Below are 7,532 nucleotides of genomic sequence, written 5' to 3'. Positions count from 1 at the left end.
GATAGTACACTGATAAATTTGGATGAGCCTAACAAATACAAGGAAGCCATGGCGGGCCCAGAGTATGCAAAGTGGAAGGAGGCAATGGACAGCGAGATTCAGTCCATGTATGACAATCAAGTTTGGAACTTGGTTGACAATGTATCGGGTCGTAAGACGGTTGGGTGCAAGTGGATCTTCAAGAAGAAGACCGACATGGATGGGAATGTGCATACATTCAAGGCATGGCTGGTTGCGAAGGGCTTTACTCAAACCCCAGGGGTTGACTATAATGAGACCTTCTCACCAGTGGCCAAGATCAAGTCTATCAGGGTTATGTTGGCTATCGCTGCATTTCATGATTATGAAATTTGGCAGATGGATGTCAAAACTGCCTTCCTTAATGGGAAGCTGGCTGAAGATGTTTACATGTGTCAGCTAGAGGGTTTTGTGGATGCTAAATATCCTAATAGAGTGTGCAACCTTGAGAAATCCATCTATGGATTAAAGCAAGCGTCTCGTAGATGGAATCTTTGTTTCGATGAGAAAGTCAAAGAGTTTGGATTTTCGAGAAGCGAGGATGAGTCTTTTGTGTATGTCAAGGCTAGTGGGAGTATAGTTAGCTTTCTAGTTTTGTATGTTGATGACATACTACTCATAGGAAACGACGTCCCGACCTTGCAGGAGGTTAAGTCCTGTCTTGGGAAGTGTTTCGCTACAAAGGATCTAGGAGAAGCTGCTTATATTTTGGGGATAAGGATTTTGAGAAATAGAAGTAGGAGACTAATATGACTTAGTCAAATTACTTACTTGGACAAGGTGCTGAAACGTTTTAGCATGGAGAATTCCAAGAAAGGGGAACTACCAATCCAAAGCAATACCAAGCTGAGTAAGACTCAGAGTCCGAGTACCGATGCTGAGATAGCGGAAATGAGTCGAGTACCATATGCTTCCACCGTTGGCTCGATCATGTATGCTATGACATGTACTCGCCATGATGTGGCTTTTGCGTTAAGCATGGTTAGCCGATATTAAGGGAACCCAGGTAGAGCTCATTGGACAGCAGTTAAGAACATTCTTAAGGACCTGCGAAGGACTAAGGACTGGGTCCTTACACTTGGTGGGAGTGATAAATTGAGAGTGACAGGGTATAGTGACGCCGGATTTCAGACCGACAGAGAGAACTTCTGTTCTCAGTCGGGCTGGGTATTTACCCTAAATGGAGGAGCAGTTACTTGGAAAAGTTCCAAGCAGGAGACTGTGGTTGATTCAACGTGTGAATCAGAGTACATAGCAGCGAGCGAAGCGTCGAAGGAGGTGATATGGTTGAAGAACTTCATTGCAGACCTTGGAGTTGTACCAGCCATAACAGATCCTATGTAGATTTTCTGTCATAACAAAGGAGCGGTTGCCTTAACCTAGGAACCAAGGGATCATGGTAGATCTAGACACATCGACAGAAAATACCACTTCTTCAGACATCGGGTAGAAGAGGGACTCCTCGTAGTCAAGAGGGTATCGTTAGAGGAGAACCTAGCAGATCCTCTCACAAAGGGTCTTAGCAGGGTTAAGCACTTACAGCATGCGAGAAGCATTGATATGAAGGAAGATATTAGTTTTAGTGATTAGATAGATGTTTAAAATTTTGTAATAGATAAATGTAATTGACATTTGATGATTAAGTAATGGAGATTTATTTATGAGTAAAGTTTACTATCTTGTGTAGATTGTTTACTATTGTTTCACTTTTACATGTTTTACTTTTAGAATAATTAGATTATTCAAATTATACACAGTCAGTCATACTTTAGGAGTAAGTTATGAGGACAAACTGTCATGAATTGGTTTGTAGATTGTCTAAGTGCTTAGACATAGCAAAAGTTTGCTGCAACGTTCATGAGTATTTCTGAAATAAGATTTGAGTATTGGATTAAACCCACGTTCATTTGAATCACTTCATGGAATTTACATGAGTGATTATGAGACGATAATATCGTATAATCTTTAAACTGAGATATATGAGTTGTTGTTTACAAGTTGGTTGTGCATTGATAATGCGTAAACGCATCAGTAACTTGGTGTTATAAAACGTGTTGTTATGTATGATTTGACGAGTAAATAGTACAAGAATATAAGTCAAATTTTATATGTTCCTTTTATCCTAGGAGGATAGAAGCGATATCTTGGGCCCCTCGATGATTTTGTGTTGACTTATGTGACGGGCCCGGTCAGGACTGAATTGATGTGTTCAATTAAGTTATATGTCAAACAAATCAGAAGTCGGGAAACTAATTGTTGGACATTGAGAATGATTATGTTCCATATCTTTATCCACACGATATCTTGCAGAACGGAAGATTATATGATCCCTTATCTAAAGGACGCGTCATTGACTAGGTCAGATTTCGACAACATCTTTTGAGAGCTACGATTGCTAACCAGATTTTGAAGTTATACTTGCACTTATAGTTATTAGACTTATCCAAGTGGGAGGCTGTTGGATTAGGTGTCTAAGCCCATAACTATAATTGGTATGTACTTGACCCAATAGTAGCATGGTTCTTTTGGGTGTTGTCTTCACCATAGCAACTGGACAGGATGAGTTTTGGAGAAAGAGGTTGATAAATGATTTATTAATATATTATAATAATAATATATTAATTGATAAATCATATTATTTAATTAGTATTGATCAGAAATTAATTTGGAATTAATTTAGTGATCAAAAGAGACTGATTAAAAGAACGGAGACTGATTATATAAATCAGTAATAGTTGTAGTTTGGGCTAATGGTCTCTATTGATATGGGGTAGACGAAAATATGTGGCAAGCCCATAGAGTTTTCGTCCAAGGCCTATCATATGGGGGTATATGGATTGCTTAGCGCCTAAGCAAGGGAATCAGGGTTTCCAATTGAAAACCCTAACAGCCTTAACTATAAAAGGAACCCTCCAGCCTCCAGTTTTCGGCCACTGCTTCCTCACAAGAAACCCTTGCCGATTTCTGCCTCTCATTCTCCTCATTCTTTTCTTGTGGTGTTTGTGATTCCATTAGAGGTGCAACTCTTGAGGCACTAAGCTCTTAAAGGTCAAGATCAAGAAAAGGATTGCTTGTTATTACTTGTTAACAAGAAAGGTATTCTTCTAACCCTAGTTTATTCATTGAATCCGAAAAATTGTATGCTAGTTTAGGGTTCTTTCTTTGGAAAATTGATTTGCATGTATAACTTGAGAAAAACCTAGATCCAAAGCAATTAAGGTTCCATCTGAACCATAGGAATGTTGTAATGCTAAAAACCCATCACCTGGAAATATTTTAAACATAATCTAAAACATAACAAAGAGGAATTAACTTTGACTCAACTTGGAAGCCATTTACGGATTGAAGAGTCCTTAAGGACTCAAGAACTTGATAACAATCCTAAAGGCAAGAACCAAGTTGGTTCCTCTTTTGTGAACATGGTGGAAGGAGAAAGTTCAAAGAATCCCAAGGAGTCTAATGGAAAAAAGGAAGTTTAAAGGAAAGGATGAGAAGTCTTCCAACAAGAAGGCTAAATTGGTTTGTTGGAATTGTAACAAACCGATTTACTTCAAGAAAGATTGTCGTCTTCGCAAAGTGAACAAGGATGGTATTGGACCAAGTGGATCCAAGGATCCAAAAAAGAAACACGGTCAAATTTCTGTTCCCATGCAGAATTCTAAATATGTTCAAAATTATATTTTTGTGATTTCTGAAGCATTTTATGTGCAGGATGATGATGTTGCATGGTGGGTTGATTCGGGAGCAACAAGCCATATATGTACGAATCTTCATTGGTTTAAGGAATGTCAACCTATTGAAGATGTATATGTGGTGAAAATGGGAAATGTTGCAACAGAACCAATCAAGGGTTTAGGATCTTTTTTACTTTACTTTACTTCTGGAAAGTGTTTGTGTGTAAACAATGTTTTATATGTACCGGGGATTCGAAAGAATCTAGTGTCTGAAATTGTTTTAAATAATTGTGGTTACAAACAAGTATTAGAAAGTGACAAGTATATCTTGTAAAGATATGGTTCTTTAATGGGATTTAGATATGTATGCAATGGAATGATTAGACTTAATATTAATTATTCTTTTATTGATAATTCTGTTTGCATGGCTTCTACTAGTACTAGCAATAATATTAATAAATCTGAATTATGGCATGCTAGACTAGGACACATTCATTACAAGAGATTAAAAGACATGTCTAAAATGAGTTTAATTCCTGCTTTTGATTTGCAAAATAATGAAAAATGTAAAACATGCATGTTAACTAAAATGACAAGACAACCTTTCAAAGATGTTAGGGAAAGCAAGGTGTTGGAACTTATACATAGTGATTTATGTGATTTCCATGCAACACCTTCCATTGGAAACAAAAAGTATGTTGTTACTTTTATTGATGATGCATCTCGATATTGTTATGTCTATTTGCTGCATTCTAAAGATGAAGCTCTTGATAAATTTAAGATTTATAAACAGAGGTTGAACTTCATAAAAATTAATTAATAAAAGTTTTACGTACTGATAGAGGTGGTGAGTATTATGATCCAGTTTATTTTGAATCAACTGGAATAATACATCAGACCACGTCTCCTTATACACCACAACAAAATGGTGTAGCTGAAAGGAAAAATAGGAATTTAAAAGAAATGGTTAATTCCATGTTGTCTTATTCAGGTTTAAGTGAAGGTTTCTGGGGTGAGGCTATGTTAACTGCATGTTATATTTTGAATTGAACTTCAAACAAAATGAGTAAGAATACTCCTTATGAACTTTTGGTGTAAAAAGGTACCAAATTTGAGTTATCTCAAAGTTTGGGGTTGTCAAGCAGTTGTGAGGCTCACTGAACCCAAAAGGAAAACATTGGGTGAAAGAGGTATAAATTGTATCTTTATTGGATATGTTGAGCATTCCAAAGCTTATAGATTCTATGTTTTAGAATCTAATGACTCTGTGTTTGTGAACACTGTTATAGAGTCAAGAGATGTTATCTTTGATGAAGAAAGATTTACATCTATACCTAGACCAAGGGACATGATTCAACAATCTTTTAGCAAGAACACAACTCAAGCTGAAGATGCTTTTGGTGGTATAAGTTCTGTGCCTGAACTTAGAAAGAGTACTAGAGCTAGAAAAGCTAAATCTTTTGTATCTGATATTCAAATATATTTAGTTTAAAGAACAAGGGATGAGATTGTGTCTCAACATCAATATTGTTTTAATATTGAGGAGGATCCAAAGACTTTCAGTGAAGCTATGGCTTCTAGGGATGTTCATTTATGGAAAGAGGCAATTCAGGATGAAATTGATTATATCATGCATAACAATACTTGGGTATTGTATGATTTACCACCTGGTTGCAAGGCATTAGGATGTAAATGGGTCCTCAAAGGAAAAGTGAAGGTGGATGGCACAATTGATAATTATAGAGCCAAATTAGTTATCCAAGGCTTTAGACAAAAGGAAGGCATGGATTTCTTCGATACTTATGCTCCTGTTGCCAGAATTTCCACTATTAGATTATTATTAGCTCTTGCAGCTATACATAATCTTGTGATTCACCAAATGGATGTGAAAAATGCATTCTTGAATGGTGACTTAGATGAGGAAATATAGATGAAACAACCTAAAGGGTTTGTGATGTCTGGAAATGAACACAAAGTGTGCAAGTTGAAGAAATCATTATATGGTTCGAAACAAGCACCAAAACAATGGCATCAAAAATTTGATGATGTTGTCCTGTCTAATGGTTTTGCATTAAACCAAGATGAGAAGTGTGTATATAGCAAATTTGATACTTCTGGTAAAGGAGTTATGATTTGTCTATATATGGATGATATGTTGATTTTTGGTACTGATTTAGAAGAAGTTGATAAAACCAAGAAATTCTTATCATCTAGTTTTGAAATGAAAGACCTGGGGGAGGCTGAGGTAATTCTTGGTATAAGAATTAAACAAGGAAATAATAAGATTTCAATTTTTGAGTCTCATTACATTGAGAATATATTGAAAAAGTTTAACTTTGAGAATTGTTCTCCTGTTAGCACTCCTATAGATCCTAATCTCAAGCTTCTACCTAATAAAGGATCTCCAGTGTCTCAACTTGAATATTCAAGAGTTATTGGTTGTCTAATGTATGCCATGATCAGTACTAGGCCTGATATAACATATGATGTGGGAAGGCTTAGTAGATATACTAGTAATCCTAGTACACATCATTGGCAAGCTGTGAGTAGAGTATTCAAGTACTTGAAAGGGACCATGAATTATGGTTTAACTTTTAGTGGATATCCTTCTGTTTTGGAAGGTTATTCTGATGCCAGCTTGGATTAACAACTTAGAGGACCACTCCTCTACAAGTGGTTGGGTGTTTCTTCTTGGAGGAGGTACCATTTCTTGGGCATCCAAGAAACAAACTTATATTACTAACTCAACCATGGAATCTGAGTTTGTTGCATTGCCTGCTGCTGGTAAAGAAGCTGAGTGGCTAAGGAATTTGATTTATGAAATTCCACTCTGGCCAAAACTGATATATACCATTTCTATCTGGTGTGATAGTGCTGCAACCTTGGCTAAGGCTTATAGTCAAGTGTATAATGGGAAGTCTAGACATTTAAGTGTTAGACATAGCATGATTCGTGAGCTCATCATGACTGGTGTGATATCTGTGGAGTTTGTGAGAACTCAGTTGAACTTAGCTGATCGTTTAACCAAAGGGTTAGCTAGAGATCTTGTACACAAGGCAGATGTAGGGATGGGTTTAAAGTCCACCTAAAATATTTTATATTAAGATACCTAATTCCCATCTAATGCAATATTAGATGTTGAATTCAATGTGGAAATTGATATTTGAAGAGTGGAACACGTTATTATCATCATCCTAAGGTATGTGTTCAGTACTGCAAGTTAAGGAGGTTGAAATTTAATTTCTTAATAGTTCTTTGAAAATTTGCATTTGCAGGTGCAAGAACAAAGAACTAACTATATAAGCATGAAGTTTATCTGCTTCAAGAAGTTAGGACTTGACTTTGATATGCTTATTGTAGGATGGGACACAAACTAATAAAATATAGTGTCAAGTTAATACTTTGAGAATGTAAATTGTTGTGTATATTATCTTCATATATTCACTTAGAATAGAAAGGGTTCATCACAAAATTACCAAAAACCTGGCGGGGAAATGACATGATTTGGGTAATAGTGGGTCGGTTGACAAAAAAACGCCCACTTTTCACCAATGAGAATGAGAAGTTTGAGAAATTGGCAAAGATGTATGTGGAGGAGATCGTCACACGATATGGTGTACCGTTATCTATCATTTCTGATCGTCATAGCCAGTTTGCTTCGAGATTATAGTAGAAACTCCAGGAGGAGTTAGTGTAACGCCCGTGTTTATGGGCTATGCATTAATGACGATATAATAGTCTAGGTCAACCATTGGAACTCGTTTTGAAGTAATAAGAATGAATAGTCTTAATAAAAGTTGTAGTATATGTTACAAGGATTCCGAATATATAAAGAATGCC

This window comes from Lactuca virosa, chromosome 4 (genome assembly GCF_052849685.1).
Source record: "Lactuca virosa cultivar CGN04683 chromosome 4, Lactuca_virosa_CGN04683_v6, whole genome shotgun sequence".
Taxonomy (NCBI): domain Eukaryota; kingdom Viridiplantae; phylum Streptophyta; class Magnoliopsida; order Asterales; family Asteraceae; genus Lactuca; species Lactuca virosa.
This window is presented reverse-complemented; position numbering follows the sequence as displayed.